General features: G+C 43.0%; 1 pseudogene; it reads left to right on the top strand.

The window, feature by feature from the left end:
* The first annotated feature begins 4,310 nt into the window (after positions 1-4,310).
* On the top strand, positions 4,311-4,880 carry LOC118518142 (small ribosomal subunit protein uS2B pseudogene; annotated as a pseudogene).
* The last annotated feature ends 14,157 nt before the right edge of the window (positions 4,881-19,037 follow it).

Raw genomic sequence — 19,037 nt, 5'->3', positions numbered from 1 at the left:
ATGTCAGCTCCTTGTTCGTCCTGATCCCTCCCCTACCCGCTTTGCTGATGACCGTGCATGAGGAATGGCAGGTGCTCGATATATATTTTTTGAGTGGATCAATTACCATGTAGTAATGTCTGTTTGATTGAGGAAACAATCAGGCTGTTTTCTAGGAATCCAAAAACACAGTCTGCTAATGGAGAAGAAGACCAAAGAAGCTTGAGAGTGGCTGAGATGTGCTTTGTTATCCACCTCCTGGAATTAATTCTCATCTGTGGTTCAAGTGAGAGGCTCCTGCCTTCCCAGACAGGTGGCTTGCTCCCAAAGGGGAAGGCCGTGAATGTCTCTTAGTTTTTTGGTTTGGCATAATGCAGCATACTTCAAATTCACCAGCTACCTAGATGAAAGACGCCAACCGTGGTAGAATAATCACAGCTACTGTTTATTGAGTGTGTGCTCGGTGCCAGGTACTGCGGTGAATACCTGATGGGCATCAGCTCTTGATTCTCAAGAAGAATCATGTCCCTTTTAGGATGAGCATACTGAGACCCAGGATGATAAAGAGCAAGAGTCTGAAAAAAGAAGAAAAGGAAAAAAATGTATACTAGGGGCGTCTGGCTGGTTCAGTTCATAGAGCATGCGACTCTTGATCTCGGGGTCGTGAGTTCGAGCCCCACGTTGGGTGTGGAGTTTACTTAAAGCAAAAAACCAGAGTCTGGCTCACTGTTGGGAACCCAGTACGTATCTGTAGAATGATTGGATTCCTGTTCTGTGGTTATGCCGCCACATTATATACTGTGTGGAAATATATAATTGACGTATATAATTTGGAGGTAAATAAATTTATCATTTGGCCATAGGCTGCCAGTTCCTGAGATGCCACACCCAGACGAAAGCAGGGGAAGGCACATCGCCTAGAAATACTCGGATACTGAGGTGCCTCCTATTGGGTAAGTCTGCTTTACTATATTAACACTGGGTAGCTGAGGTAGCATTTTTGGAATTTTGTGCAAGGAAGAAGGATATGTATGTCTGTGTGATTCTCTGAGAATGAGGGCCCCTAGAGTTGGGCAATAGGTTGCTCCAGTCTTCCAGCAAACTTTTCTTCCGTGGCCACTCCGCTTCCTTTGGGGAACTCCACCACACTGGGATGATGGGGAAGCTGCCAATCAAGGTGTCAGATTGTATATCCCCCACCCCACCCCACAGATCCGCCAATTAGAGGACTCTATTCCAGTCTCCTATTACCAGCACTGCCTCCCTGATTGGTTCAGAGATGAACAAGGGATCACACGGAGCCAATCAGAGTACTCCCTGGGACTCCTCTGCCAGACTTAGCATGGAGAATGAGTTTAAGATGAAGGAAAACTCCCCGTAGCTCCATGTTATCGCCAGCTCCACCTCTGTCCCAGATAGTCGATTTACTTAATGGCGTTGTCCTGAAGGCAAAGAGAAATTTCTGTCCCTCTCCGTAATGGCCACCCTCACAAAACTGATTCGGGTATTTGTTTGATAGGGGGAGGGAGAAGGGCTGGCAATTATAGGGCAAAAGGAAGTATTGGTCTCCTTTCTTTATATGAAGAGTATTCTTTTTTAAAAAGGTGGGGGCGTCTGGGTGGCTCAGTCGGTTAAGTGCGCGACTCTTGATTCTGGTTCAGGTCATGATCTCGTGGTTGTGAGATCGAGCCCCACATTGGGCTCAGGGGGAGTCTGCCTGAAATTCTCTCTCTCCCTCTCCCCTCTGCTCGCATGTGCTCTCTAAATAAGTAAGTAAATAAATAAATAAAATCTTTTTTTAAAAAAATGGAGGGGCGCCTGACTGACTCAGTCAGTGGAGCATGCCAGTCTTGATCTCGGGGTTGTGAGTTTGAGCCCCCTGTTGGGTGTAGAGATTATTTAAAGATAAAAGATAAAATCTTAAAAAAAAAAAAGAAGGGAAAACCTCTGGTTGCATATTGATACCGGCAAAGACCAAGTTTAAATTTGGATGGCGAATTCGTGGTACTGAAGTGTTTGCATCAGCCCCTCATGCTCCATCATGTCTATTGTGCAGCAAGTGGATGCTAGTCACGTGACAAGCAGGGCGGGCACAGCCGTGAGAAGACTTACTGGCTGGGGCAGAGCAGCAGGACGTCCGAATTCAGCTCCCCTTGCCGTTACCTGTAAACGCTGTTTTCTAAGTGCACTTACCAGGAGCCCCCATGGTAGCCCGTTCGCCCCAGCTGTGTAGCCTCAAACCCCGCAGACCCATCCTCTTCCTCGGGGCGCTTGAAACCCTGATGAATCCCAGCAGGTACTCTCCGGTTTGTCCCCCACCCATGCCACCTGGACACTGAGCTCGAAATAATTTGCAATCCAAGTTGGGTTTTATTTTGTGGGGTTTCTTTCTTTTTTGTTTCCAAATAAACTGTCCCTTATATAACAATTCAAATACTGTATGAGTACATGGTATTAAAAGGGGAAGTCCACAATTTGTCCCAGAGAAAGCTACTACTTCTGGTTTGGTGGATTTTTCCATCAGACTTGTTTTAATGTAGAAAGTGACGTATATTGAAGCACCTGGGTGGCTCAGTCAGTTGAGCGTCTGCTCAACTCGGGTCACCATCTCAGGGTTGTGGGATCAAGCCCTGAGTTGGGCTCCATATGGGCATGGAGCCAGCTTGGGATTCTCTCTCTCCCTCTCTAAATATTAATTAATTAATTAATTAAATTTAAAAAATAAAGTGAGATATATTGTTTAATACCTTTTAAGGGAAATCATACTCTTCACACTATTTTTTTTTTTTAAGATTTTATTTATTTGACAGAGAGAGACACAGTGAGAGAGGGAACACAAGCAGGGGGAGTGGGAGAGGGAGAAGCAGGCTTCCCGCGGAGCAGGGAGCCCGATGCGGGGCTGGATCCCAGGACCCTGGGATCATGACCTGAGCTGAGGGCAGACCCTTAACGACTGAGCCACCCAGGCACCTCTCACACTATTTTTCAACTAAACTTTTCTTCACATTATACGTTCTAGATATCTGTTGTCCAGCACATTACCATGGATCTCATGTGAATATTTAAATTTAAATTAATAAATAAATAAATAAAATCAAACCTTCAGTTCTTCCTTCGGTTGCACTTTGCATTTCTAGTGTTACATGTGACTAGTGACTACCACGCTGGACACAGAACATGTCCATCATCACAGAAAGTTCTATTGGACAACAGTGGTCTGGATAACTTTCTACATCCGCGTATAAACTTCCTACTTCATTCCTTTTTTTTTTTTTGGCCATCCCATCATTTTTCTAGATATGGATATAGAGCAATATATTTAATCATTTCTGCTTTTGGACAATGAGTTTGTTCCAGTTTTTTTGCACTTGCTGACAATGCTGCAAAGCACATCCTCATATATAAAACTGGACTCATCTGCGTCGTGTCTATGCAGAATGAAGTCCCAGAAGGGAAAACGCTCAGATGAAGAGTATAAAACTCGATTCACATTTTTAGTTTTTATTTTATTTATTTTTTTAAAAGATTTTATTTATTTTTTTGACAGAGAGAGACATAGCGAGAGCAGGAACATAAGCAGGGGGAGTGGGAGAGGGAGAAGCAGGCTTCCCGCAGAGCAGGGAGCCTGATGTGGGACTCGATCCCAGGACCCTGGGATCATGACCTGAGCCGAAGGCAGACGCTTAACGACTGAGCCACCCAGGCACCCACATTTTTAGTTTTTAAAATAAAACCTTGGGGTGCCTGGGTGGCTCAGTGGTTAGGCGTCTGCCTTCGGCTCAGGTCATGATCCCAGGGTCCTGGGATTGAGCCTCACATCGGGCTCCTTGTTCCCGCTTCTCCCTCTCCCCCTGCTTGTGTTCCTGCTCTTGCTATCTCTCTCTCTGTCAAATAAATAAATAAAATCTTAAAAAAAATTAAAAAAATAAAACATTTGTTTTCCAGGAGCTGAGACTGAGAGGAAATAATTCTCATTGGTTAATATGTCTGGGTAAATGTCAGTGTAGAATAGAAAAAAGGAAATGTTCTGTGCCTTTGGGTTATTTTAATATCCATAAATTATAGCAGTACAATTTACAAAGTTGCATATGAAGTGGAGATTTGATTTTGAAGCCAGTATGGAAAGTAAAAAATGCATATAGTCCAAAAATATCCCTCAAAAAAATCCCTTAAATGGCCAATAAAATACAGTCTGACTTTGTGCACATTATACCTTCTCTTCGTAAGCCTGACACAGCCCAGCATTCCTCTGTGGCAGGAGGCACTGTTTAATGGGCCACGAGCTGAATAAAGAAGTGGCCTTGCGTGGAAGGGCCAGTGTGTCAGCTGTGATGGAGCATGCGGCTACCATGGGAGACAGGCCTCTTGCTGGCCGCCTCCCTCCCGGAAACTTCGCTGACCAGACCCAGGCAGCCTTCTGGGAGCTAAGACTTTTGGTGTTTCTTGATCGCAGGGCTGACCTCCAGCCTCCCCCAGAAGCTTATCTTGTTAACCTTCCTATCATTGCTCTGTATAACACAGACGCTCCTCCACGTTGTATGGACATTGCCATCCCATGCAACAGAGAGAAAGCTCATTCTGTGGGTCTGATGTGGTGGGTGCTGGCCCAGGAAGTCCTGCACATTCGTGGCACCATCTTCTGTGAACACCCATGGGAGGCCATGTCTGATCTCCGCTTCTGCAGAGATCTGAAGAGACTGAGAAGGAAGAACAGGCAGGCCGCTGCTGGAAAGGCTGTGACCCAGGAGGAATTTGGATGTGAATGGACTGCTCCAGCTCCCGAGTTCACTGCTGCACAACCCAAGGTCACAGGCTGGTCTGAGGGCATGCACGTGCCCTCTGTGCCCGTTCAGTGGTTCCTTGGTGAGGACTACAGGGCTCAGCCCACCACTGAAGACTGACCTGCAGCTCCCACTGTTCAGGCCACCAAATAGGCAGGAATGACCTCTGAGCAGTCTGAAGCTATTCTTCCAGAAAAGCTTAAACAGAAAATGGAAATAAGGTTGGCAGAAAATAAAGTTTCTAGAAATAATAATAACTATTGATGTACAGAGTAGAAAGAGAGGGAAATTTTTTTATAGTGGAGAAATTTAACAAATACAACATGAGCCAGGGGATCAAAGTTAACATCAGCAGTGATAAGTCGTGTTGATAGGATATCCCCTTGATGTGATGGAATGAGACCGGCTTTACCTCTGTGGTCTTCCTCCTACAAATATGTAACATCAGACAAATCCCAATTGAGGACCTTCTACAAAATACCTGATTAATAATCCTCAAAACTGTTATGGTAAAAAAACACGGGACAGTCTGCAAATCTGTCCCAGCCAAGAGAAGCCTAAGCTTAGGATAACTAAATGTCATGTGGTGGCCTGGATGGGATCCTAACACAGAAAAAGGACATTAGGTGGAAACTAAAGAAATATCAGGAAAGTATGTGTGTTAGTTAAAAATAACGAATCTATACTGGTTCATTAATTGAAATGAATGTACTTTGCGAATGTAAGAGGTTAATAGTAAGGGAAACACAGTGTGGGGTGTGGGGACCCTCAATACAATCTTCACAATTTTTCTGTAAGCCTAAAACTGTTCTACAATTGAGTTTTTTTGTTTGTTTTTTTGTTTTTGTTTTTTTTTTTTTTGCTTAAAGAAAAATAACAAAGCATTTCAGGGTTTATAACATAAGTCATAGTAAAATTTATGACAGATATAGCACAGAAGTATTTTGGGAGCATTTTGTGACAAGGTTCTATATGATATGTGAAGTATTATAATACAATTTGATGGCAGGCTGTGATAAGTTAAAGATGCATGTTATAAGCCCTCGAGCAACAAATGAGAAATAAAAAGATATAGCCATTTATCCAACAGTGGAGATAAAATGGAATCATAAAAAATAATTCAATTAATCCAAAAGAAAGCAAGAAAAAAATAAAAGAACAGATGAGACAATAGCAAAGAGCAAGATGATAGACTTAATTCCAACCATATAAAAAATTACTATAAGTATAAATGACCTAAATATTCCAATTAGAAAGTCAGAGATTGTCAAGATGCATAAAAAGGCAAGAGCCAAGAAACCAACTTCAAATATAAAGACACAGATTAGAAATAAAGAATTGAAAGAGTTAAGTCATGCAAATACTAAGCACAGTAAAGTGGAATGGCTATACTAATTTCAAAGTAGACTTCAGGTGAAAAATTATCACCAGAGTTAAAATGGGACATTACAAAATGAAAATGGGGTCAATTTCCCAAATGTGTAAGTCCTTAATAACACAGAATTGAAAGAATAATACATGTTAGGGGTGCCTGGGTGGCAGAGTCAGTTGAGTGTCCCACTCTTGGTTTCAGCTCAGGTCATGATCCCAGGGTTGTGGGATCCAGCCTGACATCAGGCTCCACGCTCAGCGCAGAGTCTACTTGAGAGTTTCTCTCCTTCTCCCTCTGCCCCTCCTGCTTGTGCTCTCATTCTCTCAAATGAAAAAATGGATCTTAAAAAAAAGAAGAAGACATGCACATGGCATGGAACCCCAAACAAAAATAATCTGTTTAACACAGAGACTGGGCGTTTATCTGTTAGATGAGTCCCTATGAATTGAATTGCTGGGTCAAAGTACATAATGATTTGAAATTTGGTGGATACTGCCAATTTCACTCAAATGAGGCTATATCAATTCATACTTCCCCAAAAATGGGAGACAAACCAGTGAAGGAACAATTGCTATTAACAATAATCTAATAAGAGTAACAGCTAAACCCTATGACCCAGCAATTGCTTTACTGGGTATTTACCCCAAAGATACAAATGTAGTGACCCGAAGGGGTACCTGTACCCCAATGTTTATAGCAGCAATGTCCACAATAGCCAAACTATGGAAAGAGCCCAGATGTCCATCAACGATGAATGAATAAAGAAGATATGGTATATATACACAATGGAATATTACTCAGTCATCAAAAAAAAAAAGAAATCTTGCCATTTGCAATGACGTGGATGGAACTAGAGAGTATTATGCTAAGCGAAATAAGTCAATCAGAGAAAGAGTTATTGTATGATCTCATTCATATGTGGAATTTAAGAAACAAAACAGGATCATAGGGGAAGAGAGGAAAAAATAAAACAAGATGAAATCCAAGAGGGAGACAAACTGTAAGAGACTCTTAATCATAGGAAACAAACTGAGGGCCGCTGGAAGGAAGGAGGGTCGGGGAATGGGTAACTGGGTGATGGACATTAAGGAGGGCATGTGATGTAATGAGAACTGGGTATTATATGCAACTGATGAATCACTGACCTCTACCTCTGAAACCAATAATACATTATATGTTAATTAATTGAATTTAAAAAATAAATTGCATTAGAGAGGAAAAAAACAGCTAAGATTTTTTGAGCACCTACTGTATGCCAGGCTATTCCCATTTATTAACTTTTAATGAGAGGGGCAGTCTGCTTCTGTCCCATTTTGTAGAGGATTATAAAAGGGAGGGGGAGTGCGGGGGACACAGCAAGTTATGATTATCACGAATTCTGCATATCTTCACTTACACAAATTTTTTATTTTCCCTGCATAGTTGGGGGGTTAAAAATGGAGAACAGAGTAGCTAATTCATCTTCCATGTTTCCCCTCCCTCACAGGATTTCTTTCCTTTGCTTTACTATTTTAGCTCCAGAGGCTGGAACCTGCATTCCAGTACAGTTTTCTTAACGGATATTGAAGTGTAATTTCATGTCATTTTCATACATCATGAAATAGCCTGTTTTTTTTTTTAGTTGTTTCTCAACCATTTAGCCAGAATAAAGTGTTTCACCTTTATTGAAACACATGTAGGGCGTGTGCACTACACGTAAACTGAACACCACACCCCTCCCTTTCAAAGATTTTCAACCACCTCCACACCCCCACCCCACCCCCACCCAGCTTAACATGTTTCCTTCCATTGTGAAAAGAAAATTCCATGAATGCAGAAGCTGAAGACTCATGAATTTTTTTTCCCTCCTCAAGGTGCTTACCTAAGATGAGCTTTGTGATTGGAATGCAAAGGGGCATCAAACAGAATCTCAATCGCATTAGAGAAGATAAGCAGTTATCAGATGGCTTGACTGATTGGGTGGTTAAGTATTTTTCTAAGGAAGCCACTTTCAGTATTGCATTGAAGGGGCTTAAGGAGTGGGATCTGGCCTGGTGAAGTCTTGTTGCTAACTTTTGCTTTTGGTAATGTCATTTCTTTTTTTTTCTATCACTTGCCGCCAACGCGGGTTTTGATTTTCCAAATAGAAAGGCTGGAAAATCTCCCCGCTTTCTTGCCCACTGAGGCCATCCCCACTGTAGTCAGAGTCATCTGTCTTCCCAAATTAGGGTGTGGAACAAAATAAGGTTATTTGGGGGTTTTCTTCCAACATGCATTCTTCCATTTCTGCAAGTAGAATTCCAAGGCCATTGAGAGGCAGGCACTGGTGAAAATTGTTAGAGACTTAGAAACCCAAATTCACAACTGCCCCCAAAGCAAACTAATCATTTTGAATCAATTGCTTTTCTTTCTGACTAAAGGCATTCTCAGCATTTGAAAAAGCCCATTCACGAGGCTAGATGTAATAATTATTATAATCATAAAAATGACAAGGATTTAAAAAGCCAGATGCCAACCCAGTGAGAATAGGGCTTAACAGGGCTTTCAGGCAGAGGGACCCAGGGAGGTTTCCCATCTGCAATGCGTAACTTGAAGGGAAATCCTGACTCCAATTATAAAGCAAAGACAAAATCCCTTGAATCCTTTCAATACATCCATCTTCTCTGGCCAAATTGTGTTCTTTCTCCTCTCCACACCCTACGCCCTCCCGCATTTCCATAAACAATATGACTATCGGCTGAGCCCCTTGGTCAGCAAATAAAGGCAGAGGGCTAAGTAAATTTGCTTCCCAGCAATTATTTTTGTGAGGTCACGGAGTTAAGCATTAAAAGAACACTACTGCGGCCGGGGGTATTCAGTAACTGTATGATTTGTGCTCAAAACTGACAAAAGGACTCGGCCAGTCTTTTACTTCCATACCCACAGAAATCATTGACCACGGGGTCTTTGTTCCCTAAATTCATCTAAGAGGAATCTTTCACATGAAAGCCCCTGCATGACAGCTAATCCCCTCCTGCGCTCTGCTTCCCAAAGAAAGTCCGTTTGCTCATTTGGTCTGAGTCTATACCTGCGAATTACCAGGATAATTATGATTTTAAAAGAATGAAAGAGGGGCGCCTGGGTGGCTCAGTCGTTATGTGTCTGCCTTCGGCTCAGGTCATGATCCCAGGGTCCTGGGATCGAGCCCCGCATCGGGCTCCCTGCTCCGCGGGAAGCCTGCTTCTCCCTCTCCCACTCCCCCTGCTTGTGTTCCCTCTCTCGCTGTGTCTCTCTCTGTCAAAATAAATAAATAAAATCTGTAAAATAAATAAATAAATAAAAATTAAAAAATGAAAGAAAGTAAAAGAAAAGTCTAAGGAGTTGAGGCAAAGAAAAAGAAAAATCTACCAAGATCTTTCGTCTCCAGAGTAGGAATTAGCAAAAGCTTTTTCGGGAATGGGGCAGAGGAGAGTGTTTTCAGGTTTGAGGGTCACACTAGGGTTTCCGTGGGGAGACCACTAACTCGGCCTTGGGGCTTGAAAGTAGCCAGACAATGCTAAAGCAAATGATGGTCACGCAGACTCCAAAACAACTTAATTTATGGACACCAGGATTGGAATTGATGTAATTCTCATGTGTCATAAAATTCTTATTCTTCTTCTTTTTTTTAAAGATTTTATTTATTCATTTGAGAGAGAGACAGCAGGGAGTCGGAGAGAGAGAAGCAGGCTCCCCGCTGAGCAGGGAGCCCGATGAGGGACTCAATCCCAGGACCCTGGGATCATGACCTGAGCCGAAGGCAGACGCTTAACCAACTGAGCTACCCAGGCACCCCTCTTCTTCTTCTTTTGAGTGCTTCTCAACCGTCTAAAAATGTAAAAACCATTCTTAGCTCGTGCACAGATTTGGCCCAAGGGCCATAGTTTGTGGATCCTCCTTGATCCCGAAGAGCCAGCCTTTGGAGACCCCTCTTGGTCTTGGTGATGTGGCTCATTCTTAATGGGTCTCACTACACTCCCAGGGAAGTGCGGACATTTGATGACACAGCTAGATAATGGTTTCTGGATTTTAATATCCTGTGCAAAATGTAAGGAAGACTTCCAGGGATGGAAGCCAGGAACTGGACTTCATGCCACATACACTGAAAAGTCCTCATCAGGCTTTTAATTGCGAATTCATCCATCTAAATCCTGGGAAATTTAGCATTCTGGTCATACAGAGAAAATCGTCACCCGAGTGTCTTCTCGTAAACTACAGTTCTCAGCCTCAGCACTACTGACGTGTTGAGCCAGGTGATTCTGCTGTGGGGCTGTCCTGGGCCCTGCAGGATATTTAGCAGCAGCCCAGCCTCTACCCACTAGATGCTAGTTGCATTCCTTAAGTTGTGTTCCTCAATCAAAAATGTCTCCGGATGTCGCCAAATGCTCCTGGATCTAAATCAGCTCTGTCGATAGAACTTTCTGTGATGATAGAAATGTTCTCTATCCTGGCTACCTATTCACGGCTCTCGAGCACTGAGTACTTGAAATGTCCTAGTATGCCTGAGGAGCTGAATTTTTACTTTTTTTCTAAACTTTAATTCCTTGAAAGTTCAATTTAAGTAGCCACATATGGCTAGGGGCTACCATATTGGATGGTGCTACTCTTAACTCAGGACCGCCACCCACCACCCCTCGCACCCCCCAACCACTATGCAGGACATGAGAGGAAGCACAGCTTTGTGTCTGCAGCAGGGACTCCTCAGACACTGCTCTCAGGTTCATTCATTCATTCAGTTAACATATTTATTGAGCACCTACTGCATGCCTGGGGATAGATACATAGATGAACAGGAGGAGTAAAATCCCTTAGGGGACTTTCATTCCTAGTGGTGAGGACAGACCAAAATATAAATTTAAATAAAGTAATTGAAAGTCATGATCAGGGCTTTATGCAATAGAAAAAGTGGGTTGGGAGAGGTTCTTCTTTAGATCAGATGTCCGGAGATAGCTCTCCAAAGCACTATTTAAATTAAAATTGCAAATGTGAATTGCTTAACACAATGCACAATTCCTGGAACAGAACAAAGACTTAATGACTGTTACCCGCTCTTCCTTTTAAAAGCCAGCATTCCTTGACCTTGTAAGACATTTACTACTTGCCAAGTATTCTTGTAATCTTCACACAATGTTACATCTATCATGCCCATTTTACAGGTGAGGAAAAGTGAGTCCTATTAACTTGTTCAATATTACACATCTAGGTTATAATCAAGCTAGGATTAGACCCCAACCTGTGCCTGCCATTACATGAATGTGAGCAACTCATTTGGATTTTCCAGAGCCAAAAATACTAGCATCAGTTTTTAAATTTGCCTTGCAAACTAAAGATAGGGAGATAATTAATTAGATGTGCCTTCCTGTCCTGGGGAAGAAGGACTTCTTCAGCCTTCATCTCTTGATTGAAATCTCCTAGCCACCAAGAATTCTTCGATAATAAATTGTAACTTGTCTTGAATGTGTACAAATCTCTGGTTTCTAGGTACAAAGAAAAACATTGCCTTTCCCTCCTAATTCCTGAAATATGAGAAGCTGGGTCAGCTGGGAGACTCTCAGCTACAAACAAGTGAGAAATTTTAACTCAACATTTCCCCTGCGATAGCCCTGACACCTTGACCATCAGCTCGAGGAGGCTGCCTCGTCTGACTGAATTCCCGCGAAGGTGGTCTTCAAAAGGGAGTGTATCCTCATCATCCCAGAAATGCATATTGTAGCCTGCCCACTAAAATTTATTTCCAACCCCAAAAACCACTACTCTGGGTGCTTTCTCAGTCGTTGGCAGACATATGCAGAGCAACGCCCAATACACATTGCGATTTCTTTTTTTCTTTTTTTTTGAAGGTTTTATTTTTCAGTAATCTCCACACCCGACGTGGGGCTCGACCTCACAACCCCGAGATCAAGAGTCACACGCTCCACTGACGGAGCCGGCCAGACGCCCCATATATACATTGCAATTTTTCGTTTCAGCTCTCATACTGCATACGCAGCCTTTTCCCATCTGAACGGTGCCATATTTCCCACATCTTTGAGCTTTTTGTTGGTGACTGTGTTGTTTAGAATGGCCCCCCAGTGCAGGGCTGAAGAGCGGGCTAGGGTTCCTAAACAGGGGAAGGCTGGCCTGTGCCTTAGGAGGGAAATCCTAGTGCTAATGAGGCTTCCTTCCGGCCTGGGTTCCAGTGATGTTGGCCCTGAGCTCAATGTTAATCAATCAACTGTGCATATGAAATAAGGTGTCTTTCAACAGAGACACACATAAAACAAGGTTGTGTATTGATCAGTTGATGAAAATGTTGTGACCAGAGGCTCACAAAGACCTAACCCTGTATTTATTCCAACAGCAATGGCTCAGAATTTGACAATTCGGTGTTCACGGCGACTTTATAGAACACAGCTACCCTGAATAAGGAGAATCAGTGTATGCGGCTAACTTGGGGGATGCCAATCAGAACACACCCCGGGGGGGAACCCCCCTGGGTGGTACCCCCAGTTCATACAAGTGAATTCCCACTCAGAGCCGGCCCTAACAAGTACTTATTATATGTTGGCAAGGCTTATACTGCTGATCTTGTTTTCTCTTTCATGGCCTGAATTTTCAGTGAGTGTAAGATGGAGACCAGAAAAATCCTGTAGGCTGTTTTTCAGGTACACCGTACTAGTGTAACCTTGGCATGCAGAATAATGACAACAGCTAACACTTATTGAGTAGAAAGTAGGTTCTTGTAAGGGCTTTACTTGTATTTGCTCATAACCCTCCCAACCACTCTGTAAGGGAGATTTTATTATTGTGCCCATTTTACGGATGAGGAAACTAAGGCCTTAAGAGGCTAGAAATACTGACACCACCTGTGGAGGATTTGAACCAGGATTTGAATTCAGAGCCCATGCTCACAACCATGAAATCGTACTGCTGTCTGGTCCCTACACCCTCTTCCTCCCTCCCTGTCCTGTCACCCTGTGCCTTCAGCAGGTGTCAAACAGGAAGGAGCCCATCGGCTCTTTGCGTCAGGTTCAACGGTGCAAATTTGGCTTCCCAGAAGATCCTGAAGGCTGGCTTTCCAGGGGAGCTTCTGTAGAAAGAAAGGCTGTTGAATTTTCAAGATGTTCTTTTGCAGCAAAGATCAAATCACATATGACTAAATATGCAAGTGTCCCCTAATTCAGATTATCAGATGTCTTCTTTATGCCTTACTGATGCATCTATGCCCAGAAATCCCCTGGGACTTGTCAGCATCTTAGATATTTATTAACCCCCAGTCTCTCTCCCTCCCTCACTCCCTTCCTTCCTTCCTTCCTTCCTTCCTTCCTTCCTTCCTTCTTTCCTTCCTTTCTTTCCCTCTCTCTCTCTTCCTCTCTCTTCCTCTCTTCCTCTCTTCCTCCCTTCCTTTTTTTCTCAGAGAACCCGCACTAGGTGGGGGCGGGGAGAGGCAGAGGGAGAGAGAATCTTAAGCAGACTCCCCACTGAGCACAGAGCCAGATGCAGGGCTCGATCTCACAACCCGGAGACCATGAGCCAAAATCAAGAGTCCGACGCTTAACCAACTGAGCCACACGGGCCCTCCTTTGAACACTATGAAGTGCCTACTGTGTGCCAGGCACGATTCTAAAGAAGGAGCTAATGGTGAGCAAAACACACAGTACTGGCATTCAGAGCATCTAATAAGAGAAGCAAAATTTGGGGCGCCTGGGTGGCTCAGTTGGTTAAGCGACTGCCTTCGGCTCAGGTCATGATCCTGGAGTCCCGGGATCGAGTCCCGCATCAGGCTCCCTGCTCAGCGGGGAGTCTGCTTCTCCCTCTGACCCTCCTCCCTCTCATGCTCTCTGTCTCTCATTCTCTCTCTCGCAAATAAATAAAATCTTTAAAATAAAAAAAAAAAAGAAAGAGGCAAAATTTTACCAAGAATTTATACAAATCATTTAATTTTGCTTTTGAGCAGTGCCACGATGGAAACGCTCAGGAATGAAGGGCAAGGAGAAGGCTGATGTGGCTGTCACATGAGTAAAATGGCACTAGAGTGCAGCGAATGAGGTTGCAGATGTGAGCTGGGGCCAAATCACCGGGGGCCTGGGGGGTAGCAGAGAATGCAGTCTCTCTCCTGACACAACAGAGAGCTATGAAAAGTGGAGGTTGTTTCCTCCAACACTTCTTTTTTTTTTTAAGATTTTTATTTTTGTTTATTTGACAGAGAGAGAGCACAAGCAGGGGGCGCGGCAGGCAGAGGGAGAGGGAGAAGCAGGCTCCCCACTGAGCAAGGAGCCTGATGCAGGACTCGATCCCAGGACCTGCGATCACGACCTGAGCCAAAGGCAGACACTTAACTAAGCTACTCAGGCGTCTCTTCCCTATGTTTTCTTCTGGGAGTTTCATAGTTTCAGATCCTACATTTAAGTCATTAATCTCTTTTGAGTTAATTTTTGTATATGGTAGAAGATAAGAGTCCATTTTTTTCTTTTGCATGTGGACACCCAGTTTTCCCAATACCATTTGTTGATGAGACTAGCCTTTCGTCCTGGTATTGTCTTGGCACCCTTGTTGAAGGTCATTTGACCTCATACACTAGGGCTTTTTCTGATCTCTCTTCTATTGGTCTACTTCATTTCTTTTTATGACTGCATAATATTCCATTGTATGCATGTACCACATTTTATTTATTCACTGGTAGATAGACATCTGGGTTGTTTCTACTTTCTGGCTATGGGCAATAAGGCTGTGACAAACATTCATGTACAAGTTTTTGTGTAGATATGTTTTCAATTCTCTTGACTATATACCTATACATAGAATTTCTAGGCCAATGGAAATCCTATGTTTAATATTTTAAGGATCCGTGAAACTGTTTTCTAAAGTGGCTGCACCATTTTACATTCCCATCAGCAATGTATGACCATTCCAATGTCTCTACATCGTTATCAACCTTGCTATTGTATTTTTATTATTATTATAGCCACCCTAGAGTATATGAAATGATATCTGATTATGGTTTTTATTTGCATTTTCCTAATAACTAATGATGTTGAGCATATTTTCATGTGCTTATTGGCCATTTATGTGTCTTCTTTGGAGAAATATCTATTCAAATTTTTGTCCACTTTTAATTGGGTCATTTGTCTTTAAAAGCAATAAAGTTGTTAGGTTGTAAGAGTTCTTTATATATTTTGGATACTAGTCCCTTATCATATATATGATTTGCAAATATTTTATGACAAGGTGTTAATTGGGCAGTGAAATGATCAGATTCATGGTATACAAAGATATCTTGTACAGGTTCATCCATTCCTACCTGTTTACTTAGAGATGGAGTCAATAATGGTACACATAGATTTCTTTGTATATTCAGCTCATCAGCTAGGAATGGCACAGATTTTAAGAATATTATTGGTGGCTAGAATAGTGATACATTTATAAGTATGTAAGTTACCATGTGTCAGATACTGTCTTAAGCATTTTACATGTTTTAAACTCATTTAATCCTTCTGCATTTACTCTCATCTGCATTTTATAGATGCAGAAACTAGGGTATAAAGAATTTATGGGGGCGCCTGGGTGGCTCAGATGGTTAAGCGTCTGCCTTCGGCTCAGGTCATCATCTCAGGGTCCTGGGATCGAGCCCCGCATCGGGCTCCCTGCTCAGCAGGAGGCCTGCTTCTCTCTCTCCCTCTACTACTCCTCCCTGCTTGTACTCTCTCACTCTCTCTGTCAAATAAATAAATAAAATCTTTAAAAAAAAAAAAAAAAAAAAAAAGAATTTATGTACTTCGCCCAGGGTCACACAGCTAGTAAATGAGGGATCTCAGATTTGAACCCAGGTTTCTGTGTCCCAAATCTGAGAATTTAACCACAGCACTGCAGTGAGTTTCATGGGCAGTGGGGGATCTTTCTTCTCATCTGGAATATCTTTCCTAGCTGGTGACCCAAGGTAGGCTTCCAGCCTCATCATTCTGAAATTGGGTTGTTTAATGAGATGATTCCAGTACCTTTTTCTTCTCAAAAATCTGTGATGTCATGACCACATCTCTCTCAACCAGGCATTTAGAGATGACTTTAGAGCTCATAGTCAATCTCACTTACATCATCCCGGAGAGGCAGCTTTACGTGGAATGATTTGGGGTACAGTTTTTGCCATCAGGTGTTCCTGGGTTCAAATTCCAGCTCTGCCACTTGGAGGCTATATGACCACAGGCAAGTCACTTAACCCTTCTGTGGTCCAGGATCTTCACGTGTCGCATGGGGGTGCTAATAACTTCCCACTTTATGACTTATTTTGGAAGTTAGGTGACATAATGCATTCATACCACCCAGCTCATAGTTTATACCCAATTAAATAACTTTCAATTACAGTGAAAATAAATAATAATACTTGAACAATCAGGGACATAGATATTATCAGTTCCATTTTCCTAATAAAAATATTTGGGATCCCTGACAATGAGCCAAGGCTCAAAACCACACTATTGCTCAGTGTCAGGATAGGACTTTTACTCTGGCCTTCCAACAGCAAGTCTTGTGGGCTTTTTCTCCCCTCATATCCCCCAGAGGATCTAGGAACCAAACATAGAGATTTCATGTATGAATTATTTATTCGATTGGATTCTGGAAACACCATAAAATCTTGCATGACAAAATATATACTTCGTACACTTTTCTTTTCTCATATTTCACCCAGGGATACATAAATATATATTTTCAAAAAATAAATATATATGTATATGTGTATTTTCAAGTTAAATATACATTGTATTCTGTTAAAAAGAACTATGAAAATCAAATAGGGACCGTGTAAAGTGCTGATATTACGATTTAATAACAACAAAAAAATAAGATGCACTTAGAAGATTTAATTGAGTAGTCAGGAAGGGTCAATATATATTGTGGCATATGTGTTTTTCTTAAAAAATAAAAAAATGAAGTTTCCCAAATGAGGAGGATAGAAAGGATTAACTTATTTCCTTGTTCCTTCAAATTATTGATTCCAAGATCAAACCTGAGATATCTGTCACGTACTTTGCTCTATTTCTCATCACTGGTGGGTAGCACACTTTTTCGGGGGGGGGGGGAGGAAAAAAAAACCCTCAGGCTTAAACGAGGCCTATTTCAGGAAGAATGTCGACGGATTAGTAAAACAAAACAAAACAAAACAACACTGTATTTATTTGTCCAGAAACTCCTCTCCCTGCTGAGAAGCAAAAGTTGCCTGGCGCTGTTGATTCTCGCACGGTCCCTGTTAAATTCCTCACCAGTGAGGAGAGGCGTGTGAACAGTCTCGGACGCTTTCTGTCCAAACTCAGTAGAAACGTGCAGAGTCCCGTCGGGTGGACCGGCCACAGTTTCTCAGAGGTGAGCAGCCTGGCGGGGAGAATCCTCGCGGATGTTTGATAAGGTTTAATTCCATGCGCCGAGCAGCTTAGGCGTGTAAATTGCAGGAAACACCGCGCAGCAGAGACGCTCCCTCGGAAGCTCGGCCAGGAAGGGGTGTGGTATCAAGGGTCGTAAATTGCCCTGTGGCTTTTCAGGACTTTATGAGCTCCCAGGCCTCCTCCACAATAGGCTGCAGGATGACTCTTAACACCTCATTAAGGTTGTTTTTTACCAAATGCTAATAATAAAAAGGAGCCCTAAAAGCCTGGCTCATTTTTATTCAGAGTCCTCTCCTCTGGAATATAAAAAGATGTCATAAAATGGAAATACAATGGAGAACCCACATCTTGGGGAGACCCATTGAAATTTTCACATTGACAAGAGTCCAGGGAAGTCAAGGCTAGGCCCCTGGGGTGGAAAAGCGCCTTCCCCTCCTGGCAAAGGTACCTTCAGTCTCGGGAGAAACTTAATGCTCCCGAGGTCCCTAATTCCTATATTGCTTCATCTCCTGCTACAAAATATTATTTTGAACTTTTTCTTTCTGATCACGGCACTGGGGCCTTTTCGTGAGCTGTCTCTGATGCCTTTTAATTTCGTGTAGTCTACAGCCTCTGTTAGGGCCACAACGAATTAAAAAAAAAAAAAAAAAGAGGGGTCAGTGCCAAAAAGAGGGGTATACTCATAAATCCCAGGACAGGAAGAAAAAGATACTGCGTATGAGCCACGAAAGCTGCTCTTGTTTCTGGACGTTCTGGCGTGAGACAACAGACTTCAACGGGAACCACCTTAGAGACCCACTAAGTCACTGTCCAGCTGTGCGGCCCGGCGTGGGACCGCTCCCCTCTGCGCTTGCCCCCTAAGGTCGAGGGTGGGAGTACCTGCCTCCGAGAGGTGGGTAGATGTTCTGAGGATTGCATGAACGATGTGGGGAATATGCTCCCCCGGTTGCCCTCAGTGAATTGCTACTTAGTATTCTTAGTATTCTCAATCAACACCTATTTCCTGAGCACCTCTTTGTGCCCAACACTGTTGAAGCGGCAAAAACAACCATCCCTTCCTGGGCTAAACCTTTAGTAATTGTTCTCAAAGGTACATGACAGTAAGGGCAGGAAGGATCCACCTATTCACTACTCTGCCCCTTGCGAGGCAGGGGACTACAGGGGAATCCCTCACTCAAGCTCTAGGGTGAGGGGTTCCCCCAAAATGCATGGGCCTTTCTTTGGTTTAGACCAGTTTCTCAACCTCAGCACTATTGACATTTGTGGCTGGAAAATTCTTTGTTGGGGGGAGAAGGGGCCCGTTCTGTGCTCTGTAGGCTGTTTAGCAACATCCCTGGCCTCTATCCACCAGATGCTGATAGCACTTCTCTCCAAGCTGCGCCAACCAGAAATGTCTCCAGAATTGCCATGTGTCCCGTGGGGGTGAAATTGCCCCTGGTTGAGAACCCCTGCTCTGGATAAGCCTCTCAAGCTCCCCACACCTCAGTATCCTCATCTCTGAGCTAAAATAACAAGCTTATCTATTTCACAGATAGTTAGATGTGAGAAGTGAAT

This window comes from Halichoerus grypus, chromosome 10, assembly GCF_964656455.1.
Source record: "Halichoerus grypus chromosome 10, mHalGry1.hap1.1, whole genome shotgun sequence".
Taxonomy (NCBI): domain Eukaryota; kingdom Metazoa; phylum Chordata; class Mammalia; order Carnivora; family Phocidae; genus Halichoerus; species Halichoerus grypus.
This window is presented reverse-complemented; position numbering and strand designations above follow the sequence as displayed.